This window comes from Canis aureus, chromosome 4 (assembly GCF_053574225.1).
Source record: "Canis aureus isolate CA01 chromosome 4, VMU_Caureus_v.1.0, whole genome shotgun sequence".
NCBI classification, from domain to species: Eukaryota; Metazoa; Chordata; class Mammalia; order Carnivora; family Canidae; genus Canis; species Canis aureus.
The window spans coordinates 56912677-56937760 of record NC_135614.1 but is presented as its reverse complement, the minus strand read 5'-3'; the positions used below and the strand labels follow the sequence as shown (position 1 = coordinate 56937760).

Below are 25084 nucleotides of genomic sequence, written 5' to 3'. Positions count from 1 at the left end.
TCCGCAGATGCTCCCTGAAACCTCATGGTGAATAGGAAAAACTTAGAAGCTAACTATACAATAGGGGAAACAACTGAGTATGGTATGTCCACACATAGGTGTCCCTTACTTCTGCAAAGGTTCCATTATGCCACTTTGCTTTTACAGAAGACCTACATTAGCACCTACCTCAGTACTTCGTGAGGCGCCCGAGCCTCTGCAGCTAAGTCACTCCTGAATTCCTGACCCACAGGAACTTTGAGATAATATTTGTTTTAAGCCACTAAGCTTTAGGGTAATTTGCTACATAGTAATAAGTAACTAATACAACTACACAATCCCAGTACAAGGAAAAAACGATGCCTTGAATATCCTTAAAAGAAAACAAAACAATTATCACATGACTCTCTTTGTCTCCCTTCAGCCACGTGTTGGAAGAACTAACACTTGTGCACAGAGCATCCTCTCTTATACACTCACCTGGCCAAGTTCTCACAGTTCCTGAGAAGCACACCATCTTTCTTGGGCATCAGCTCTAAAATGGACCTCCTATCTGCTTCTGTCATTTAATGCCTTCCGTACCTTTCCTACAACCCAATTCAAACAAAAGCACCAGAACAATATATACCTTGGTTTGGAATAAAAATAAACTTTACGCACTAATAAAAACTTGGCAACACCTCTTGGAGGTCATGAGACCATAGCCTACTGTGCTAGGGATTTCACCAATAGCTGAAAAAGGGCAACTTCATCCCAACCCCACCCCACTCTTTTTTTTTTTTTTTTTTTTACCCTTTTTTCCTTTTTCTTAAGAGAGAGAGGAGAGTGTGGGTGGCAGAGGGAGAGGATCTTTTTTTTTTTTTTTTTTAAAGATTTACTTATTTATGCTAGTCCTAGAGAGAGAGAGAGAGAGGCAGAGACACAGGAGGAGGGAGAAGCAGGCTCCATGCAGGGAGCCCGACGCGGAACTTGATCCCGGGACTCCAGGATCGTGCCCTGGGCCAAAGGCAGGCGCCAAACCACTGAGCCACCCAGGGATCCCCGAGGGAGAGACTCTTAAGCAGACTTCACACCCAGCATGGAGCCCAAAGTGGGGCTTGATCCTACGACCCTGAGATCATGACCTGAGCTGAAATCAAGAATCAGATGCCCAATTGACTGAGCCACCCAGATGCCCTGATCCCTTTTAAGCCAAACCCCTCCTCTGCTCAGGGACACCCCCTGCCTTTCCATGCCTCCCACATTTGCCCTGCACACCTCAGCTGGAGAGAAGCCTGCTTCCTATGGTGAAATCTGCTTTCAGTGGAAATCAGGGTGATTAGGCTTTGCAGTGACCACACTTGGGTTCAGATTCCCCTTAGTTCTGTCACCCTGAGTAAGTCACTTAGCATCATCCTATCTGAGCTTCCTCTTCTCCACTGTGAGGTTAATAATGGTGCTTTCCTTACAGAGCTGTTGAAGGGATCAAATGAGAAAAAAAAAATTGTCTGGGGCTGAGCACAGGGCCTGGCAATTAATGAATACTCGTGTGCATTTCTTTGTTCATAAAGAATAATGGCAATAGTGGTAGCTGCTATTTATTAGGGGCTCCCTATATGCCTTGCATCCTTTGCATGGACTATCTCATTTAGTCCTGCCAGACCGGGCCTCTCAGCATCCCTATGTTAGAAATAAGGAAGCTGATGCACAGGGAGGTTCAGTACCTTGCCCAAGATCACACAGACCCAGGGGATGAGGCACCAGAACCCCCACCTTTAACCACTTTGCTCTGCAGCCTCCCAGGAGGAAACGGAATGAGGCCCTGCAAACATAGGCACTCTGCACAGGCTGCAGGAAAATAGAAGGAGCAGATGGAGAGATGGTGCGGCAGAGGAACACACCTTCAGGGGAAGAGAGTTTCCAGAGCAGCAGAGACAGGGGCGGTGTGGAGGTCCCCCCGGGTGTTGCCCCTCTGTCTTATCTGTAGTAGGAGCCTGAGGCCTCCTGCTTGTGCGGCAGAGCTACGGATCTCTCCTCCACCTGCCACCCAGACCCTACCCAGCAGCATGGACACCCTGCCCAGGCCTGGACATGCCAAGAGCCCTGCTAATGGCTCCATCTTGCCCTTCCTGAGCACCTGCTCTGGCTATGAGGCAGCTCTTGCTCATAAAAATCAGGCTTTGCTGGTGGGGAAAGTCAGGCTGTTTTATTTGCAAAAACGATATATCATAATTAATGATAGTGTCAAATGGGACCAGCTTTGCCTCAACCCTATGGCATTGTATTCTTACTGAACCAGGAAAGCAAACCCAGCAGCGTCCACAAGTCTGGGCCAGAGAGAGTTGGCTGGCTAGAGGCCCTCTTTCTCCACGTTCTGACCCTAGGGAACCCCTGTGACTCTAATGATAACAATAAGAGCTGTCGAGAAAACAGTGAGGTGCCAAGCTTTCTATGACTGGGGTTCAGAGACATTGAGTTGCTTTGCAAGGTGGTCTAGCTGGGAAAATTTTTGTTTGTGGCACAGGCAAGGGGCCACTTGCATGAAACTGAGGATCACTGTGTTAAGAAGAGGGACAGCTGAAGCCACTGGACCAGGTAGAGATGGTACAGCTCCTCAAGAAACACTTATCCAGGGCAGCCCGGATGGCTCAGCGGCTTAGCGCCGCCTTCAGCCCAGGGCGTGATCCCGGGGTCCTGGGATCAAGTCCCACATAGGGCTTCCTCCATGGAGCCTGCTTCTCCCTCTGCCTCTCTGTGTCTCTCATAAATAAATAAAATCTTAAAAAAAAAATTTATCCAGTAAGGCAGGATACTCTAGCATAGTGGTTCTCAAATGAGGGTGTGTGTGTGTGTGTGTGTGTGATTCTCTGTTCCCCAGGGGACATTTGGACCTGTCTAGAGACATTTTGGTTTGCACAACTGGGGAAGGAGATACAACCAGCATCCAGTGTAGAGACCAAGGATGCTGCTGAACATCCTACAGGGCTCAGGGCAGCCCCACATCCCTGAATTATCTGGCCTCAAATGTTAATAGTACCGAGGTTGCAAGCCCCGGTCTAGCAGTTGAGAAGGCATACGGCCTCTGGAGTCCAAGGCACCGTTCCTATTGGTATAAACAGAAGCAGGCACTTGACCAACTCAGTTTCCCCTCTGAAACTTGGGATGCTAGATTTCTGCCTCACAGAGCTGAACCAATGCTGGCTCACTGCTCTTGTGAAGGCTGGCACACAGGAAGTGAGCCATAGTGTTGCTATTGTTAATTACCAAGGACATGCACTCTGCAGTACAGCACTGCCCAGCACTGGCAAGATAAATGGTGAGGCAGCCACTAGAGAAAGAGACCAAGCACCTGAGTGGGCCCAGGAAGCCAGAATAGGCTGCAAAGACTAGTTCTGGCATTCAAGGTCTTGCTTTAGCCTACCTCGTTCACCCAACCTCCCACTGCTCTTGATGGTCACTGGACCAACACAACCAGGGATTTTTCCTACTTTCATCATTCCCACCTCACCCCCTTCAAGGGCCTCTTCATCCAGGAAGCACCTCGATCAGCCCAACCCTTAAGAATTATATGGTCCTAAAAAAAAAACAAAAAAAAAACAACAAAAAAAAAACTACAAGGAAGTCCTATCATTTGCCACAATATGGATGGATCTTGTAGGTATTACACGAAGTGAAATAAGTCAGAAAAACAGAAAGACTGTATAATCTCACTTAAATGTGGAATCAAAAAACAAAAAACAAATGATAGATCAGATGTGTGGTTATCAGAGGGAGGTTGGAAGAGGAAATGAAAGAAGGTGGTCAGAAAACACAAACTTCTAGTGAGAAGGTAAATAAGTAGTAGGGATGTTATTTACAACATGATGACTATAGCTAACACTCCTGTATGATATACTGGAAAGTTGTTAAGAGTAAATCCTAAGAGTTCTCATCACAGGGAGAAAATTATTTTCCTTTTTTCTTTTTATTGTTTCTATATAAGAAGGTGGATGTTAGCTGAACCTATTGTGGAAATCACTTCACAGTATACATAAACCATCATGCTGTACACCTGAAACTTATACAATGATGTATGTTATTTTTCAATAAAACTGGAATCACAAGCCCCTTTTCTCAGACTGAATAAGTTCTACTTATTCTCAGACTGACTACAGAGATTCATCAAGACACATACACAGCGGTATCCATACAGACTCTGAAAAGCACGTATGTTCTCATTTATACACACAGACACACATGCAACCTCAAGGCACAGTTCAGCCCTGGCCACAAACTCACAGATGTATTCTCCTACACACACAACACAATCTCACCAAGACACATGCAGCCCCCCCCCACACACACACATACCACATTGGCACATAAAAGCAATACATAGTAGTCACATACACAAGCCTACAAATTCAGGTACATATACATATTTACATACACACTCAGGCATGCCTATAGATCTCGTGCACACACACATGTCTAACATCTAGGCACATAAACACCTGTGCATATACACAGAGACACATTCTAGGCACGCAAATTCAGACACACTATCAATATGTTTACGTGTATAAGCATACATACACATATATCGTTCAAGATACACACACACATTCCTATACATCCTCCCAAACACACATGAACACATATACAAAAAGACTAAAAAATAAACTTTCCCCTCATATACATACACACATATATATATGCTCTCATAGCACATTTCATTCATTCATAGATTCATTTATAGTATTAAAAAGTTGCTAAGGCAACTTCCTTGGGGCACCTTCCAAATTCAACCCCGTGTTACAGCTACTTGTGGAAGCTCAGCAAAATGCTCCAGTGGATCATTTCTCCCTTTAAGCTTGCACTTTGCGGATAGGAGGTGTGGGCCATCTGTCGCCCGCAAGGCCCCAGGACGCGGGGCTCAGGCTCCCTCAGTTTGGTCCCTCACTGCCCAGGACCCACGGTCCCTCAGGGACGTGCTCCCAGAAGTCCACGGCTAAAGGTGCCCTCCCTCCCGGGACCCCATCAACGGCCAGGGTGGGCCCGCGGGGCGGCTGGGATGCGCGCGCGCACACGCGCGTCGGGGGCAGGCGATCCACCCGCGCTCCGCCCCCCGCCCCGCGCGCCCCGCGCGCCCCGCCGGCCCCGCCCCCGCCAGCCCCGCCGGCCCCGCCCCCGCCGGCCCGCGCGCCCCGGCGGCCAGAGCTCCGCGGGCCCCCAGGCGGGGGCGGGGCTTGCCCAGGCCCCTCCCTCCCTTTCCCGTCTTTCCTCCTTCCGCCTCCCTCCCCACGCCTGCCCGCCGTCGCCCTCGCCCCTCCCCCGCCGCGCCGGCCGCCGGAGGCTGAGTCATCGCTGCGGCGCTGCGGGGCCGGCGGGCGAGCAGGTGGGGAGGGGGCGCGGCCCTCCGCGGGACGGGCCTGGGAGGGGGCGCCCGCCGCCGGGCCGCGTGGGCAGGGGCGACGCTGCGGCCTCCGGAAGGGCCACGCGCAGGTGCAGTCCTAGAAGCGTACACCACTGGGACGGCATCCAGGCCGGGCACATCTGCCCTGCACCTGATCGTTATTTGACCCACAGAGCGTTGGGTGTTAAGCACATGCCAGTATTTAAGCCCCATGTGATATTTGGTAGGGGGAACATCAGATTCCCAGCCCTTGAAAAATTACAATACATGGCAACACTGGGCCCATACTTCCCAGGACAATAGCCTAGTGCTGAGGGCGGCCGCCTGTTTTAGGGCAGTGCATCCTCTCTCGTTGGCCACAGTGCCCACGGTACCTTCCTTGAGGCTACCTGCCAAGCCCTTGATCTAGTGATTCCTAGTCCGGTCCATCCTGCCCATTTCTCAGATGCCAGTGGAGAAGTGGAGATGGGAGTTTCCCAGAGTCACACAACATGTGGCCTTAAAGAGAACCCAGCCTGTTCTCACCCACTCATCTCTTCTGTCAAACCATCTTGCTTCCTTTGTAATGCAGACTAAGAAAGGAAATTGTTTTGAACATGATCTGGGGGCCAGAGTGGGTCCCAAATGGAAGATGATTTGGAGCAGTAGTTAACCAGGAGAAGGGTCAAACAGCTTTACATTTATGCCTGGGTGAGGGCAGATTATACTAAGAAATTGAGCAGACCCAGAGTGTATAGCAGCCCCTCCCTGGAGTTGATGGTACATTCTCAGCCTTTCTCTTGGAGTCACAACAGAAGGCAGAACTGGAGCAGGTAGATGGATGGAGCAGTTGGCAATTCTGGCAAATTTGGTTATAATAAAGCTGTTTTCAAGTCGCTGGAGACATGGCCGGTGAGACTGTGGTGTAAGGGTTGCAGGGTAAGGGTTGTTATTGCTTGGATTATTCTCTGGTGCTTCTCAGCCTGTGGTGTGTACGTGAGTCTTGTAAAATGCAGACTCCAAGTCAGTAGGACTGGGTTGGAACTTGAAAGCTTACATTTCTGACAAGTTTCCAGGTGATACCAATACCACAGGCCCCCACACCCCGCTCTGAGTGGCAAGGCTCCCGACTCCTAGTGCCTTCTAGTTTATTCCTGATGGCCATTGCTACACGGTTACCCAAAGGAAAGGCTCAGAATCCTGCAGACCTGGGCGTGGGTCCCTGCCCACCCCTGAGTAGCCAGGGCACATTGGGCAGGCTGCTCATCCTCTGTGTGCCTTTCTTATCTGTTTGATTGGAATCAAAGAATACTTACCTCCTTCGAAGGATACAAAAGGAAGAATGGACAGGACATGGGGCCCCAGCACATGGGGCTCATGGTAGGTGCTCTGTAAGGGTAGTTTATATTATTGTGCACTCTGGGGGTCTTCCCATTAGCAGTACACTCATCAGCAACATAGTCAGGGAGGGGGGATACAGAAGACATTGCAGGATAAGAATCAGATCCCCTAACATGGCCTTTCAGGCCTTGCATGGTATGGTCACCACCCAGCCCACCCCTTGCTACTCTTGCCCCCTTGTCCACACTTCAGCTGCGCTAACCACTTAGTAGGTCCTTCAGCTGTGGTACATTTTCCCCTTGGAGGCCTGGTTCCCCATACTTCTACCTCCCTGGCCCCTTTTTATCCTTCAGTCTCAGGTCCTATATTCTTCCTTGGAGATACCCACCTTGATTTAGAGAGTATATCCTGGTAGAAAGGGAAAGCAGGGACATCTCTTGAGGCCACATCTATAGAGGGAGTCACCATTCTTACTTAGAGTCTACATTTATTTAGAGCAGCTTTTGGGGGGGAGGGCTGGGGCATCAGAGAAACTAAACACTGCCCCTGTCTTTCTGCAAATTAGAAAAGGGCACAGCTTGGGCAAGCCAGCAGGAAGCAGATTTCAGCTTTCGCCTGCCCTCTCTGCTGGTTACCTTTGTGCAGTATACAGACTGTGCAACCTTATGTGGCAGCCCCGGTGCTAATATTTCCCCCAAGTTGCCTCATGACCTGCTTAATCCTCCTGCCTGGATTAAGCTCCTTTTATAAACTTTCTTAACTCCATAAAACTCATCGCAACTGGAATTCGCTATCTTGGGAATGATTTATTTAAACTCTGTCCCCTGCAGTAGACTTTATATTCCATCAAGGCAGAGTCTATCCATCTTGTTCTAAGCTGTATTCTTAGCCTGGTGCCTGCAACCAAGCAGGTGCTCCTTAAATATTTGTCCAATATTCCAGAAGCTCATTTTCTACCAGGGGAAGACTGAAATAGCTATGGCACGAGATGGGCAGGCACAGAACTAAGTGATTGGTGCAGCCCCAAGGAGGAGATGTCCCTTCTAGCCAGGGTCACCCAGGGATGCTCACCGAAGAGGTGGTGCTTTGGCTGGGCCAGAGAGAACAGGTGGAGTTCACCAGACCCAGCTGAGTGGGAGGGTGTTCTTGGAAGTGGAACCAGCAAAAGCAAAGGTACAGAGGGAGAAAAGTTCAATGTGTTCCTATGAGAAGTCACAGATTACGGTCAGCAGACTGGCCAAATGTGTTTTGTGAATTAGCTGCCAATATTAAAAAAAAAATCAGGAGATTTTACATAAAGATCCAGATTTCCTGATTTCCTTTGAAAAAAAAAAAATGGAAGTAACCACCAAGGAACAACTGACTGGCACTGAAAGTGACAGTCCTTCTAGAAAGTCTGTGCTTGCTTGAGTTTGCCACAATCACCACCTTTCCTGGCTGTGTTCTTCCACCCGGTTCTCCTTGCTCATTACTGCTCCTTCCCGGTTTGCTGTGCAGCTGGCTGGCAGGCCATTTGACTGACCCGTGGGAGATGTAAGGGAAGTTGGTTCCCTTACAGCTGGTACAGGCACTTAAATGCCAGACTAAGGAAGCCAGCAAATACCCACCCTGAAGGAAATGAGGAGCCACTGAAGGTTTCTGAGCTGTAAACCTTTACTGTAAATCACAGTAAAGCTGTGGGGGACTCCAAGAAGGTCCTCATGGCCTGTAAAGAGGCATGATAACCCAAAGTGAGGGAGCACAGATGTTTTTGTTTTTGTTTTTAAACTGGTAAATAGCAGGCTTCCTCAGCTAAGTAAGTAAGCTGGGGATTTGGGGTCTTCTCTAGCTCCCCAGAGCACAGCCCACAGCTGCCCTGGCCAAGCGAGGCCTGACTACAGAAGCAGGAACTCTGGGCCAGGATGGCTGGTGAAGTTCTGGAAGCTGAAGGAGTGGGGAGCCCTGCATGGGACTTTCAAAGAAAATAAAACATGGGCTGACCCATGGTTGGGGAACAGGGTGCTTCCTAAAGGCAGAATTTTCATCTTAAAGGTTTCTGATTACTCACACCTTGGTGACCTCTAACTTGATCCAGCCTAGCCTTGAATATTTTCAAATACATTACTTTTCTTTAAAAATCATTGTAGTGGGATCCCTGGGTGGCGCAGTGGTTTGGCACCTGCCTTTGGCCCAGGGAGTGATCCTGGAGACCCGGGATCGAATCCCGCATCGGGCTCCCTGCATGGGGCCTGCTTCTCCCTCTGCCTGTGTCTCTGCCTCTCTCTCTCTCTCTCTCTGTGACTATCATGAATAAATAAATAAAATCTTTAAAAAAAAGAAAAAGGGAAATATGGAAAAATAGAGATGAAGACAATAGTTATCAGTAACCCTACCACCCAGAGGTAACTGTTAACATGTTGGTGGATTTCCTTATCTTTCTTTCTTTTTGTTTTCAGTGTATCTATACTTCTTAAAATGAAGTAGGGGCCACATTTCAAATACAATTCTTTTTTTTTTTAAGATATTATTTATTGGGGATCCCTGGGTGGCTCAGCGGTTTAGCGCCTGCCTTTGGCCCAGGGCACGATCTTGGAATCCCGGGATCGAGTCCTACATCAGGCTCCCTGCATGGAGCCTGCTTCTCCCTCTGCCTGTGTCTCTGCCTCTCTCTCTCTTTCAATGTCTATCATGAATAAATAAATAAAATCTTAAAAAATAAAGAGGCAGGCAGAGGGAGAAGCAGGCTCCATGCAGGGAGCCTCACGTGGGACTCAACTCCAGGACTATAGGATCACTCCCTGGGCCAAAGGCAGGCACTTAACCACTGAGCCACCCAGGTATCCCTTCAAATACAATTCTGATGAACATTATACCATGCATGCTTTACCATGAGAATATATTAATGCATCTTCCTATAAAATCCATAAATAAATTCATAATACAGAAGTAAACATTATATGTTGGCATCATTTTTCCAGGTTATTAAATATGCTTTGAAAAACACTTTGTATGTTTGTTTCCTTTCATTCTCAAAGTGGTCAGGAATCTGAATTTTTTCATCTTTCAAAACAGATAAAAGAGGGATTATTTCCCCCTTTGACAGAGGATACTGAATCACAAAGATGAAGTGATTTACCCAAGTGAGTAGCTGGGGAGGTAGGGGTGGGAAGGGGGAGTTCCTGAAGTACAATCCTTAGGCCTTCTAATGTGGTGCTGTGGGGAAGGGGGTACACAGGATGCTCTTCCCCAGCCCAATCTTAGATCATGTCAGCTGTGCTTTAAATACTGGAAATCAAGGAAGGCTTTAAATTGAGTGCAGTTAATCTGGGTGGACTTTGTGGAGGAGGCAAGTTTTATTTCAGATCTGGAAAGTCTGTCCAATTTGTACATAGGTAAATTAGTGGCAGGCACTCAAGCCTCCTGACTCCCAGGTTAATAATAATAACTAGCCTTTAGCATGTGGCAAGTGCCTTACTCGGTCCTTAAATGCTTACTTATATTATTTAGTCCTCACACCAAACCCTAGAAGCACTGTTATTTTCACCAATTTAAAAATGAAAAATCAGAAGCACAGAGAGGAGAAGTGACCAGCTTAAGGTTGCACAGCTAGTGAGTGAGGGCAGAGATCTGAACCAGGCAGTCTGGCCCCAGAGCAGTTCCTGTCGCTCCTTCTATGCACCCTCCATGCCTAGGCTGAAGGATGGACAGCAAGGGCCCAGAAATCGGGGAGTCCTCAACTCCGACTGGGGAGGATGTGGAATACGGGATAACCCGCTGAGGGCTGTGTGACAAGAACCAAGCGGCCCAGAGCCGCCGCTTCCATGGCCACCCCGTCCCTCTGAGAGGATTCCCAAAGTGGGAAAATATAAATTTTAAAAAGTGAAGGATTCTCCAGAGTATTCAGCATCCTAGTGGCTAGTCCAAAACAGTTGTGTCTTGGTCCCTCCTAGATTCTGAAATAGACTCCTTCCTGAAGGAATAGCAGACTTGGAATTAAGACATGACACAACTCTAGTCCTGCCTCTGCCAAGATCTGACTGTCATCTTGGGCCAGTCACTTCCCCTCTCTGGCTCTCGGAGGGTAAGGCTGGTCCTTGCTTCTCACATCTCACCATGATGTGGGGCCCACAGGGTCCCATGGCTGTGTGCCGTAGGAAGGCTGCTGGTGTCCCATGGAACCCAGCCCACCCTGACCCGAAATGCTTTCTCCTTAGCTCCCACCAGGCCTCCAGATGCCTAGGAAAGTAAGAATCGGCTCACAGGTCTGGAATCAGCACACTTGAATTCCTCCCACCATCTCTGTTCACCAGGTCCCACTCTCCTGAAGGGATGCCTGGCTTTCCCCCTGATAGCTCATCCCAGCAGTTGTCCACTCACCCTTCACAGACCGAGTTCAAGGTGCACTGCTATGCTGCCCAAACCGGGAAACCTTCACTTGCTCCCCACTGCCGCTGAAATAACATCCAAACTCGGAATGACAGAGAAGGCCTGTCTCCACTTGCTCCCAACTCCTTTGCTCTGTCCCCTTAACATAGAGCTTAGTGATTTTTAAATGCAGAGGCTCAGGAGTCAAGCAACCAGATTCAAATCCTGAGTCTGCCTGTTTCTAGCTAGGTAGACAAGTTACCACATATCACTCAACCTTGACTCCACACCCTTAGAATGGGGGTGGTAGCACCTATTCTAAAAGACTGTGTGAAGAATTAAATGAGTCACTTAGCAGGGTTCCTGGAACACAGTAAATTTGCCCTAAGTGCTTGGTGTTGTTAAAACAATTCTCAACCACATTTGGTTACCACCTCCTACTTCCTAAAGCCTGTCATTCTCTTTCCCAACACTGTACCTCCATGTATATCTGGAAAACCCTTCCTCTTCCCTTTTCTCCATCCAGTAGGCTCCTACACACCTTTTAAAGTCCTATTCAAATGTCATGGTGAAGACTTTACCATCCTTTCCAGTTCCTTCTCTGTCTGCCTATTACTACTTAACCCAGGGACCACACAGCATCGCCAATGTTGGGACAACCAGCATTTCATGCTTCCTGCTAGGATGCAGCGGACTCCACAGCTCCACCTATTTTGGTTCTTGCCAAAAACGTTAAGTCCAAATCTAATCAGGTCTTTAAAGCTAGCTTCCATTTACAGGAATTTCAGGGGTAGAAGAACACATTAAACAACACTCAGAAAATCAACCAGACAAATCCAGAATGTGGGACAGCTTATAAGACAACTGGCATGATCTCTTCTTAAAAGTCAATGTCATGAAAACAAAAGCAAAAGCAATGGGAGAGGAGGTTCTAGATTTAAAGAGTTTAAGAGTCTCTTTTATTTTTTTTTTTTTAAGATTTTATTTATTTATCCATGAGAGACAGGCAGAGGAAGAGACAGGCTCCCCACAGGAAGCCCGAAGCAGGACTCCATGCCAGGTTCCCAGGATCATGACCCGAGCCAAAGGGAGACACTCAACCACTGAGCTACCCAGGTGCCCCAAGGTTTAAGAGTCTTAATAACTAAATATAAGATGTGATTCTTGATTGTACTTGTTTTTTTTTTAAAAGCTGTTAAGGGCAGCCCGGGTGGCTCAGCGGTTTAGCGCCGCCTTCAGTCCAGGGTGTGATCCTGGAGACCCTGGATCAAATCCCAAGTCGGGCTTCCTGCATGGAGCCTGTTTCTCCCTCTGCCTGTGTCTCTGCCTCTCTCTCTCTCTGTCTCTCATGAATAAATAAATAAAATCTTTAAAAATTAAAAAATGAAAAGCTGTTAAGACCATGTTTTTAGACAATGGAGGAAATTGGACTATGAACTGGGTTAGATGATGTAAGAAAAATTATTATTGATTTTGTGAGTTAAGTGTATTATCCTTATGGAGGAGAATTCTTATATTTTTTGGAAATGCATGCTGAAATTTTTTTTAAAGACTTTATTTATTCATTCATGAGAGACAGAGAAAGAGAGAGGCATAGACACAGGCAGAGGGAGAAGCAGGACACCCACAGGGAGCCCCACACGGTACCCTATCCCGGGTTCCCAGGATCACACCCTGGGCCGAAGGCGCGCCAAACCACTGAGCCACCTGGGCCGCCCCATGCTGAAATGTTTAGGGCTCAAGTTCTGGGATATCTATAAACTTTAAAATGTTTTAGCCACAAATGTAACATATAGTGAGATGAATTAATATGGTGACATGTTTATAATGGTTGAATCTGTGATCAATATATAGGTATTCAGTTTACAATCCTTTCTACTTTTCTGATATTTCAACATTTTCATAATAAAAAGATTTTTTTTTACTGAGATATAATTGGCATATAACATTATATTAGTTTCAGGTTTACAACCAATAATTTGATCTATGGATAAATTATAAATGGTCATCACAATAAGTGACCACACATGGTTATAATTTTTTTTTTTATGATGAGAACTTTTAAGATATACTCTCTTAGCAACTTTCAAATGTATGATACTATGTCACCATGCTGTATGGTATATCCCCAGGACTTAACTTATTTTATAGAAGGGTTTTTTAAATGCTACTTCTTCTGGGCTCCCACGGCAAGTTTTTGGACCTTCATTAAAACACAAATAATAAAAAAAATAAATAAATAAAATAAAATAAAATAAAACACAAATAATAATATATGGAGGTGTTGTATGCTAATGGTCTTGCCATTCAGATTAAAGATTATGAACTCCCGGGGGTAGGATCTAGATCAACTAGATTTCTAGTTGATTTCTAGTATTTCTCTAGCAGCACCAAACTTATAATACTCAATAAACATTTGTTGAGTGAATGAAGACAGTACCATTACTGTAGTGTATGATTCATCAGTAAACTTATTCTTAGGAATTTCCAGAATGAAAAATGGTAATGGTAATGATAAACTTTTGTCAAGCACTAAATATGTACCAGGTTTGGTGCTAAGCCCCTAATTTTGTTTGTCATGGATTTTTTGTGTTAACTTTGTTTTTTAAAAAACTGCATTTGAGTATTATTTATCTAGGTTGCTAAGTTTTGGGGGGGCCTTCTTTATTTTAGAACTGGAGCCAAGTGACGGCACCCTGATATGGGCCCGATAGAAGAGGTTTTTTTGGCACATGGCTGAGTAATGCCCCATTGCCCTCTGGGAATCCTTCCAGATCCTATCACTTTATTTGTCTGACAGAATTGACGTTTGTTTGGCCTCACTGTAACATTGCTCTTGTCATCTGACCTGAAGAGAGGTTTGCAATCTGCAGTGCATATTTATTTTGCTGCCCCAGCAACATTCTCCCTTCTCTGGCAACAACAACCCTATGTTGCTCGGGGACCCTCCCCTCCCCTTCTGTGGAGCGGACTCCAATGGGTGGCTCACAGGTGGGCATGTGACTCAGCTCTGCCAATCTGAGCTTTGCAACCCTGGCCACAGTGATCGCTTTGGAGAGGTCATGTGACTCGATTACAGCCAAGGAGACTCCATTCTGGGGGTTTGATCTGAACTTTGGGGAAGAGACACTTTCTCTTTTCTGTGGGAGCTGAGACAGGCTGTAAGCCACCGTGGGGGCTCAGCCTCTTTGAGACTGGAGCTCAGACACAGAAGGCAGGATAGGGTGACAGAGTCTGGGAGGAGACATCCTCATAGTGTTTGAGCTCCTGGATGCAGTTGTACACAGAGCAAGTCTGCACTCTGGACTTAAGGGCTATGGGGGCCAACTTTGTCCAAGTCAATTTGAGGTCTTTCTATCACCTAGATGATTCACTCCCTCTTGCCTGCAATCTGGCCAGGTTGGTCCCAGGAGATGCCTTGGGGAAGCCCAGCATCTATCACTAGACTTGCGCCCTGACATTCTCCATCCAAGGTGCCTTCATCCCTGGGCAGCCTTGGAAGGCAGAGGATTGATAGCAACCACAGTAACTCCACATAGCATTCCTGAGCACTGGTACACTGTCAGGTCCTATAGTAAATATTTACACATCTATTTACTTCTTGTGTCCTATAACAATTCTACAAAGTAGATTCCATGAACTCCAGGCTGAAATCATCCATCTACTCCCAGGCCAACTGTTCCAAATCACCAAGTAGAGGTAAAAGAAAAGGCCCTAGTTAACCAGCAGACAAGCCTGCTTCCCACTCCATCTTTGTCTCTTGTAAATGGGTAGACTTTCTAGGAGGCAGACTCTTTCTAAGAACAGCTGAGCCTGGGTATTAGCAAACCCCTCCCTCCTCACTTTCCCATAACACTGTCAGCATCTTGAAGTAAATGGCCTAATGGCAGCTTCCTTTGTCCTGGTCATGGGCTCAGCACCTGCGGCAGCGTAGGCCATCAAGATTGGCGGGTGGGTTGGCCCACTGCCGTGGCCATCTTTGCCATCTGTGTTCATTTATTCATTCAACAAACATTCACTGAATGCCAGGTACATGCCAGATCCCATTCTAAGCACCGGGGATACAATAGTGGACAACGCTGGGGGCACTCTTTGCCCCTGGATTACTGACAGTCTTGTCAGGGAGGCATGCATTAAACAAATAATTGTACATGCAGTTATTTAATTACAAGCACAATAAGTGCCGAGAGGGAACAGTTTGGGCTGTTAGGATTGTTATGATAGAGCACTAGTTGTAGCACTGGTTTGGTGCTGAGTGCTGGGCAGAGTGGGGAACCGGATACAGCCCCTGCCCACAAGGATATCACTGTGCACAACCACACCGTCTGACAGGCTGTGCCTCCAGCTTGCAGCCTGCGAGCAGTTGCAGAATGACAGGTTTGACATCTTCTTGAAAGAACAACTTCACTCCTGCTTCCACAGGAGAACCAAATATATTTAACTGGTTCCATTCATCTCACTTTGGTCTTACTGTGTCTTTCTCTGATCCTCAATGGTTTTTACTCTCTAGGGTTGGGGAAATTGGGACCAGGGGTCACTGAGCCAACTGAGAATGTTCTGTTGGGCTCTATAAAAATAGGGTCTTGGGTGAGAAATACACATGGTTTCCGTGAAAGGAGAAGGCATCAGGAAAGAGAAGGAACTGGATATTGAAACTCCCTGGGCTCCGTGGTTCCAGCAAGCTAGGGACAGGAGCTCAGCTTTGAAGGCAGGCCTTTTGTGATATTTCTGGCTGCTTGGCCCCGAGGGTGCAGACCAGAGTGTGGTGCCTGGCTCGCCACAGGGAACTTTCTGGATGGCTTTATTATTCAGAGCATGTGATGCTTTGGCTTCAGCAGCCTGAGGCAGTCAGGGATTCTGCAGAGCTGGGAATGGGGTTCTCACCAGCAGAGGTGAGTGTGCCTGTGCGTTCAGACCTAGTAGGTCTGGCCTGGTCATTTTTAAAGCCAGCTTCCTTGTGAGATAAAATGGTTAAAATCACTGTGACAGCAGGGGGAGAAATGAAAAGGAAGGAGTGGCCTCTGACTCTATCCCCCAATGGACTGAAGCACTCTGAGGGCAGGAAATGCAGTCAATTCTTGTTTATATCTCTAAGCCTGACACCCTGGGATAGAAGTCTTGCATCGTCAGCATCATAGCTCCCATATACTGAGGACTTACTATATGCTAGGCATTAATTAGTTCATCTAATCATGACAACAACCCCATGATGTTGGTTCCACCATTATTCTCATTTTACAAGGAACTGGGGGGCTCCAGGTGGTGGACCAGGAGTCATACAGATTTAACCATTTGAGAGCAACACAGAATGTAGCATTTTGTCCTTTTCCTAAAGTCTTTCCTAATATCAATAACAGTAAAGGTAAATAAACTATCCACTGAGGTCTGACTCCTTTACAGTCACGGGGTCAAGTGCTTTATGTATATCATTTCATTTAATTCTCATATCGACCTATGAAGTATTGCTATACTTCAGAGGAAAGAGAATAACTTGGCCAAAATCACAATTAATAAGTTACAGAGTCAAGATTCAGCTTAAGGATGTATGGCTCCAAGATCTGATTTTGCTGAGCATCAGAGACCTCTTTCAATTCTTGGTTCCCCCATAAACCAACCAGGAGCCTTGGCAAGTCAACTAGCTTCTCTGGGCCTCATTTTCCACATCTATGAAATGGGTAAGTTGGGCTCAATGATATGTCAGGGTCAACCCCCCTCTACCTCTGATATCTAGACTTTAAAGCCCTAGAGGGACATCACGTCTGTATCCTCAGCATTCAGGAAAGGGCTTGGCCCAGAGTGGGTACCAGGTCGACATATGTTGAGCTAAATCTATCCTGATGGGGCCCTGGCTCCTATCTCCACATGTATTTGCCATTTCCAATCTCTACATTTCATTAGCCTCCCCCCACCTCTTGTGGTCCAAAGATACCAGAAATTATCCATTTTGGTTGTTTTCTATTTTTCCTATTTAAAAAATGCTTCTATATGTCACTTAATGGATTAAAGTTTCTCTTGAGTATAGATCTGGATGGGGAATTTTTGGATCATGAGGCATACACAAATCACTATCAAAAATTGTAGGAATTTACATCCCCACCAGCTGTGAGATTTACATTTTCCCTATATCCTTTACAAACTTCGAGTTTGTCAGATTTTTAAAATTTTGTCAGTTGGTTGAGTGTGAAATGGTATAAATATATTTTAACTTTTCAGAGTGGAAATTTTCAAGTATTTACAAAATAACAGAGAGAATAGAGTAATGAATTTCTCTGTACCTGTCTGTCATCCACCATCCAACCCCTCTCCAATTTTGTTTCCTTTAGATTTCACCACTCATTATTTTTAACCAAATCTGAGATATCATTCCATTTCATTTCTAAATATTTCAGCAAATGTCTCTGAAAGATAAGGACTCCTCCTTTTAAACACAACCACAGGGCAGCCTAGGTGGCTCAGCGGTTTAGCACTGCCTTCGGCCCAGGGAGTGATCCTGGAGACCCGGGATCGAGTCCCATGTCGGACTTCCTGCATGGAGCCTGCTTCTCCCTCTGCCTGGGTCTCTGCCTCTCTCTCTCTGTCTCTCATGAATAAATAAATAAAATCTTTAAAAAAAAAATATCCTCAACTTAAAAAAAAAACACAACCACAATGTATCATCAAATATCTCCAAATCTCAACAATAATTCCTTCATATTATCAAATATTCAGGTCACTGTTCACATTTACCCAATTATCCCATAATTTTTTTAAATAACTGCTTGAATTAAGGGGCGACTGGGTGGTTTAGTCAGCATGCCTTTGGCTCAGGTCATGATATCAGGGTCCTAGGATTGAGCCCCGCGTCGGGCCCCCTGTGCAGTAGGGAGTCTGCTTCTGCCTCTGCCTCTGCCTCTGCCACTCACTTGTGCTCTCTCTCTCTCTCTCTCTCAAATAAATAAAAACAATCTTAAAAAAATAATTGCTTCAATTAAGATTCAAATAAGGTCCATACAATGTGATTGGCTAATATTTCTTAAGTTTCTTTTAATCTAGAGGTACCTCCCTCTCTGTTTTTAATATCTTGACATTCATTTGTTAAAGAAATCGGGTTGATTTTCCTATTAGACTTTCCCCCAGTTTGGGTTTTGCTTATTGTGTCTCCATGGTGTCATTTCATGTGTTCCACAGTCCCTGTGTTTCCTATAAACTGGTAGTGGGGTCAAGAACAGGGGTTGGCAAACTATGGTCCATGGACCAAATCTAGCATCTACCCTTGTGAACAGGATTTTGTTGGAACACAGCTCCATTCATTTGTTTAGCTATTGTTCACGGCTGCCTTTTGTGCTCTAACAGCAAAGTAGTTGCCGCAGAGGTCAAACACTGTAGCCTATAAAAGCTTGCCCATTGGAGACAAAGTTTGCCAACACCTACTCCAAAGGCTTGATCAGACTCCTGCTTGATTCTTGGGGCATGATTTCTCCATAAGATGTGGTGATTCATTCTACCAAGGGGCCCATTATGTCTACTTGTTTCTCTCTCTCTCTTTTTTTTAAGATTTTATTTATTTATTCATGAGTGACACAGAAAGAGAGGCAGAGACATAGGCAGAGGGAGAAGCAGGCTCCACACAAGTAGCCCAATGTGGGACTTGATCCAGAACTCTGGGACCATGCCCCAAGCCTATGGCAGATGCTCAACTGCTGAGCCACTCAGGTATCCCCACTTTTTTTTTTTTTTTTAAGATTTTATTTATTTATTCATGAGAGACACACAGAGAGAGGCAGAGACATAGAGGAAGAAGCAGACTCCCTGCAGGGAGCCCGATGTAGTACTTGATCCCAGGACCCTGAGATCATGTCAAAGGCAGATGCCCAACCACTGAGCAACCCCAACACCCTTGTTTCTCTTTTTGTATTATCAGTTAGATCAACTAATCCATAAGGAGTTGCAAAATGGTGATATTCCAGTTAATCCTTCTTCATTCCTGTTCCATTTTATTTGTTGGAAAGCTTACATAAAAAGCACCTTCCTTTCATCTATTCTGGTTGCCTCAGGCACAGTTCGTACAGGAAAGACAGAATAAATGTTTGTCTCCCTTTATTTACCACTTTTCAAAATAATGAGTTGATTTCCTACTATCTTTCAAAGATGATCACTGAAGTTTTTTATTTTAAAAAAATCATTATGAATTCATGGATTTAAATATGTTTAATGTTACCTATTCATTGCAGTTATTTTCTTGACTGATGCTGAAATCATCTGGCCTTTGGCAAATAAGAGTCTCTTCAGGTTGTTTCCTGAGCCCCTTTGCCATGACTCTGGTTTCCTTCGTTTGTGGCATTAAAAGTCTATGTACATGTTGTACATTTTCCACTCCAGAGCTGGAATCAGCTATTTATTTTGTGAGGAGCCTGGGATCCTTTAAATGTAAAATCATATTTTGAGACTATAGTCTGGACCCTAAAGGTGCTCATTCAAGTGTTGATTGTTATTTCTAGACCTGACAACAATAGGCAGAGCCAGGGAATATGGTGTTTGTTTTCAGATCAGCTGCATCAAAAATTCACACTGGAACTTCTGACTTAAATCCAGGATTATAAAATTTTTACTTAACCCCTTTTGTCTTTCATTTGTATTTCCTTTCTCTCACATTAAAAGTCCTGGTTCCCAATACCACCACCATGAAATTCACTTGCTTTACCCTACACTACTTACCAACAGTTTCAGAATAACAATCCCAGTGTTACCATCAACAACATGATGACTGACAACAGAGAGCCCTTTTAAAAAATCAGAGTAAAAATTCTGAAAATGACAGTGGAAAGGAATTGAACAGGAAAGGTCTGTACTGACCTTATGTCACAATAGGGCAGTTTACATTGCTGCTGCTTTTTTTTAGCACTATATTCTGTTGGTCAGGATTTGGTTCTTCAACGTAGGAAACTCCTAAAATCATAGCCCCTGCCCTTTGGGAATTTACACATGTCTACAGAGTGGAAGAAACATGAGGTCAAAGCAGTGTAGGCTCGTGCAATGATTGTTTTATTGGTAACTCAAGTGCTGATGAACTCCAGACTTCAGTTTCCCTCCATAATGAATGAGGATAAAGAAAGGAAAGAGAAATTTGCAAAAGGGGATCTTGGGCAAGCCATTGCTCTGAATCATTTCCTTATCTATTAAAAGGGAGTACAAGGATTGGACTATATTCTAGCCACAGGCAGCTTTCTTTCTATTCTCCAAATACCCCTACCTCAGGGCCTTTGCACTTATAGTTCTCCGTTCCTGGAAGATTCTTGCTCCAGCTCCTCTAATGACTGGTTTTTCTAATGGCTGGTTATTCAAGCCTCAGCTTCAATATCACCTCATCAGAGAGGGCCTTAGCGACCACATAATCTAAACTAGCCCCCCCCCCCCCCATGACTTTATCATATCAGCCTATTTCATTTCTTCAGGGTACTTTTACCTATCTAATCTGTTTACTTATGTCTGTCTTTCCTCTTTCTAGAATGCAAACTCAATAAGGTCCTTGACTTTCCTGTTCACCGATGTAGCCCTAGGATTTAAAATAGGTGTGGCACATAATAGTTGCTGAATAGCAATGCCTGCAGAATGAAGCAATGGCTGCTAGATGCATGGATGAGCTAGATAATCTCCTAAGTCCTTTTTAGCTCTAAGTCTATGATACACTCAACCAACTGAGTGTAGACTCACCTACAAGCAAGACTGTACCATTTTACAGATATGGAAACTGAGGCAGTGAGTGGCTTGTCAAAGGCCTTATAGAGAGGGAGGTGATTTGGTCCAGGAGCAGTGGGTGGAAGTCAAAAGCAGGAGACTCAGGTTTGAATCCTCACACCGTCCTACTCTGTCAACCTTCCTTCCAAGAGCTGCGTGAGTTGGACATTTCATATCTCCAAGGACAGTTCTCCATGGACAGAGAAGACATACAAATAACTCTGGTCTAGGGTTATGTAGAGATAGTGAAGCTTTGTGAACTGAGAGGCATTAGGCAGTCTGCAGAATGTTTGCCCTTTCTCTCCCTCCAGCTGGTCCTGTGGTTGAGGTGGGGATAAGGAAGGAAGCCCAGGAAGGAAGGGCTGTCTGTGAAGGAAGGGAGAGCCAGCTGGTTGCCACGGTTTTGTTTTCTCACCTGAGTCCCCAGCCCTCCCCTAGCCTGGCTTTTCTCACCTGCTCAGGTAAAGAGGTAGGGGGAGCCTTGCTCAGCCAATGAACTGTAGTCATTCTCTTAAAGGCACCCAGCAGCTGGCAGGAAAACCAGCCATGCCACCTGGAGAGCTCCCCAGTGGGGGCCAGAGGCAGCTGTTCAAGCTAGATGAAATTAAGCCCTCAGTGGCCACTTCGTGACCCCAGGGCCTGGTCATTTTATGTCCTGGAGGTTGCTTTCTTCAGAGGCCTCTTTCACCTTGCCCAGAGCTGGCTTTCCAGGACAGCTCCCATGCCTAGCTGCCCTGGCAGACGCCCAGGGAGGAAAGACAGCGTGGCCTTGGCAACTGCCCGCCAGGAAGGAGCCCACAGGTGCAAGGGAGAAGCCATTTCCCTGTCCTGACCCTTTTCAGCAGCCCTGGTGAGTACTGACAATCTGGGTTTCTTGAAGCTCAGCAAAGCAGGGTCTGGTCGAAAGATGCTTCTCCTGAGGGGCAGAAACTTTGGGTGCTGGTTTCAGCTCCGCTGTGTGACCTTGACAAGTCACTGCAGCTTTCTGAGCCTCATGTTCTCCATCTGGGAAAATGAGTTTAAATTTCCATGTCAGCTTTCTCCTTCTCTTATTTTTCCATCACACCCCTTGTTTTGAAAGATTTTTGTCTGCCGAGCTGTACCTGTTACATGTCATTAACTGGTTTTCCCCTTCTTTGTGAATTGGGACCCCATAATAGCCAATCATTGTTTTCTGGTCAGCAGGAACGAACTGCCATGAAACATCAAGCTGATGTAAGTTAAACCAAAAGTAAAGAAATGTGCTGTTTTAAGCAGCCTGTGCGAGCTTATCTAGAGTCAATATTTGCTTTTCATTTGGTCTTTTGAAATATGAGAAATAGGGCAATTTTCAGAGGATGGGGATCCTAGGTGGGAGCCCCTAGATCTAGCTTGCATGGATCATGAGCATACCAGGCAGAAATACCGCCTTCACACCCTAGGCCTGGCTTGGGTCTCTACAATACATAGGTTGCATTCTCTCTCTCTCTCTCTCTCTCTCTCTCTCTCTTTTTTTTTTTTTTTTGTAAGATTTTATTTACTTATTCATGAGAGACAGAGAGAGAGGCAGAGACATAGAGGGAGAAACAGACTCCTCACAGGGAGCCTAATGTGGGACTCCATCCCAGGACCCCGGGATCACACCCTGAGCTGAATGCAAATGCTCAACTGCTGAGCTTACCGAGGTGTCTCATGGGCTGCATTCTTGAAAGTGGGATCCTGTGACCTGAAAACTTCCTATTTGGGGCTAGACTGCTCCTTGAAGACCTCACACTGGGTTCATCCGCTGCTCTGCCTGAGGTTAGACAACCCTGGATGGGGGAAACTGAGAGGTCCCTCAGTCTTCCACCATGGGTTGACCAGTGGGGTGATGGAAACAGGTGCGCGTGAGCACAGGGTTTGGAGTCCAGGAGCATATGGCAGACACAGCTTGTGCTGGGAATCAGGGCACAGGACTAATCTGCATTGACTAGCTCTGTAACCTCAGGCAAATTGCCTAACCTCTTTGAACCTCAGTTTTCCCAGCTGTAAAATGGGGATTATAATCTTGGCAATGCTTGCTTCCCCAGATTATTCTTAGGGCCAAATAAAATAGTGTACATCTTGGAAGCTCAGAGTCCACAGATTTTAAAATGCTTCCCAAATTCAAAGATGGAAACAAAAAACCCCACAGACATGCATCTTAGAATTGACAAAATAGAGTAATGGCTGTTTTATAAAACGTGACCTCCTTGATAAAGAATTATTCTAAAAAAAAAAAAAAGAATTATTCTAATTGTGATGGGATTATGGTTGCTCATTAAGTTCTCTTCCTTTTTTTTACAATACCATTTATTGGGACTTTTTTGAAATACAGACTCATATAAACAAAAAGCAGGGGAAACAGCTCACTGAGTCATGGTATTTTCTAATGGAACTGAAACCCAGGCTGGGAATGTGGCCCTCATGTATGAGACAGTATAATATGTGGCTGGCATCAGACAACCTTGAGTTCAAACACAGACTTTGAGACCTCCTGGTGACCTTGGGTGTAAGTCACTTTTCTCTGCTTCAATGTCTTCTAAATTCTAAAATGAGGTGGGAGTGGAGAAATAGCAAAAGTGTTGGCTGGCTAAGTGGTACTGGTGGTGTTGTTAAGTTGGGGTTCAGCTTAGGGCAGGGACTCAGAACCCACATACTTGTTCTATTAGAGGAGCCCCAATCAGGAGGGCACCTGATCCTTAGAGTGGATTGGATAAACTGATTCAGAGCTAGACATTTCGGTCTGTCTCCCCATCCATAAAATGGAGTCCCTCATAGCCCTGCCATCATCTGGGGTGGCAAGAGACTTCTGGAGACAATGGATGAGCAGGTCTTTGGAACCTGTCCATTCCCCTGAATCCAGAGGGCTGTTTTTGCTTCTTGCTTCGGGGGTCTGGTCAAGATCCCAAGCCCCTTCTATTCAGTCATTTAAGCTTCTTTATCCTGTCCCTTCTCCCATTGCTCCCTGCTAAGCAAATCAGTCTCAAGGACTGCTGGTTCAAGGGTCTTGGTGGTACCTCCTTTCCCAGAATGAGTGGAGTGAGAGCTAGAATGGAAGTTTCCCGGGAATGGGAAAGGCAGCCCTTCTTGCCTAGGCTTTGGGCAGATGGTAGGCAAAAGCATGTGTGTGCATGTGTGTTTGAGCACATGAGCTAACAAAATTCAAGTTGAAAAATTCTAATGCTGTGAAGGCTCGCAATAGGTCACGTTAGCCAACCCCCTGCAGTGTGCAGGCCTCTCTTCTAAACAACATGAGAAGGTTGTGGCTGCACCCCAGGGAAGTCTCTTAAACATCCTTCCTAGGTAACCAAACTTGGCATCTCCAAATCCTCCCAAGGGGGGGTATGCAAGCTATGTGTGAGCATGTTTGAGGGCCTTGCGTGTCTACGTTAGAGTTCTACAGACACTGAGCACTGATACCTCGCAGGAAAATAAGCTTGAGGTGGATGGACTGGGGTGCCTTGGGGTGGGTGTTCATCAGACCGCTGTGAAGTTCAGAGGCACTTTGCGGGGAGGGGCTACATCTACGGAGCACCTACGATGAGCAAATGATTGTGCTGTTTTCATTACTTTGCTTAATCTGGACAGTAGTCCATTTTAGTGTTCAATTCCCATTTTACAGATGAAAACTCCAAGGCTCAGAGAGGTTACAGATCTTGGGTGAGACTGCTTAACTAACAAATGGCAGAAGCATGATTCAGATCTTTGTACAGCTGAATTCACAGCAGGGGCTTTTACTTGTTCTACTAGAGGTTGCAAATCAGACCAAATACTAAAGTCCCCAGATCCAATTTGTTTGGTCTACACAGTGTTTTGTTTTGTTTTAACCTATTAAAATTTAGATGTCAGCATTTGAAAATGGGGCTGTTTAATATAAAAATCTCAATTCTGACTTCTCTTTAAAAATCAGGAGAACGTGGCAGGATAAGTTCACACCCTCCCATGCCAACCATCAACTTAAACTGATAATCAGCTGCTGCCTTTAAACAGAACATGTGACCTCTAGTTGGCCACAGTTCCCATCACTCCCTACTATCTACCCAACACACTCTAATTTGTGATATCAGCCTGGTCACACAGGTCTATAGAGACCCAGACCTTGGTCCTAGCACTTGTACTGACTGTGACCTTAAGTAAGTTACAACACTTGTCTGGGCTTTAGCTGTCCCCTGGGATAGTTAATGCTCTGAAATAACTTTCTAAGTAGTTTTTTTGTGCTGTTTGGGAGAGAAACCATTAGTCTCTAGCATATCCACGTCTTGACCACCTGGCTGTGCATGATATACATCCATGTAAATTACACTAGGAGTGGTTGGTGTTATTCACTCTTTGTTACCATCATTCTGTTGCACC

The 25084-nt window shown here is 45.7% G+C and overlaps 1 protein-coding gene and 1 long non-coding RNA gene across 5 annotated transcripts in view; one reads left to right on the top strand and one right to left on the bottom strand.

Moving 5' to 3' along the window:
* Positions 1–25084, bottom strand: part of LOC144312762 (uncharacterized) — a 79638-nt gene that overhangs the window by 29134 nt on the left and 25420 nt on the right. For 2 of the 4 annotated variants that reach the window (XR_013378334.1, XR_013378333.1), the window contains one exon: positions 19447–21736. The exons of 1 other annotated variant lie outside the window; for it this stretch is intronic. This is a non-coding gene — a long non-coding RNA (uncharacterized LOC144312762). Of the gene's footprint in view, positions 1–19156; positions 19416–19446; positions 21737–25084 lie in introns of those variants that run through there. One more of the 4 variants, XR_013378332.1, reaches the window with a different exon arrangement.
* Positions 21560–25084, top strand: part of LARP1 (La ribonucleoprotein 1, translational regulator) — an 84612-nt gene continuing 81087 nt past the window's right edge. The window contains exon 1 of the mRNA XM_077895772.1: positions 21560–21581. The gene's annotated coding sequence lies outside the window, so the exon portion shown is untranslated. The remainder of the gene's footprint in view (positions 21582–25084) is intronic.